The sequence below is a fragment of the Condylura cristata genome, unplaced genomic scaffold (genome assembly GCF_000260355.1).
Source record: "Condylura cristata isolate star-nosed mole 26May11 unplaced genomic scaffold, ConCri1.0 scaffold00011, whole genome shotgun sequence".
Taxonomy (NCBI): Eukaryota; Metazoa; Chordata; class Mammalia; order Eulipotyphla; family Talpidae; genus Condylura; species Condylura cristata.
In genome coordinates, this window is record NW_004567112.1 from 7,184,216 (window position 1) to 7,184,595 (window position 380).

The window sequence follows — 380 nt, forward strand, 5'->3', positions numbered from 1 at the left end:
CCCAGGTCCCGACAGTGGCTCCAGCAGTGACAGCCACGTGGATTGCGCGGGAATGAGATGTGGGCGCCGGGGGCGGGGCTGGAACAGCGCCCGCAAGGTGCAGCCGCCCCGCGGACGCGCGGACGGCGCGGGCTTCTCGGTGACGCCGTCGGGAGCGAGGACGCTCGTGACGTCACACGCCGCTCGTCCAATGAGCGGAGGCCGGAGGCGGCGCCGTCCAGCCCCTTCGCCCTCGCCGCCGCCGCCGCCTAGGCCGTCGCCGCGGGAGCCGCTGTCACTCCGAGCGTCTGAGGAGTCGAGAGATGAGAGGAATGTGTACAGGCTAGTGCCAGGCAAGATGCCATCTGTCCTCACCCAGATAGTCTCCCTGAGTAGAAACT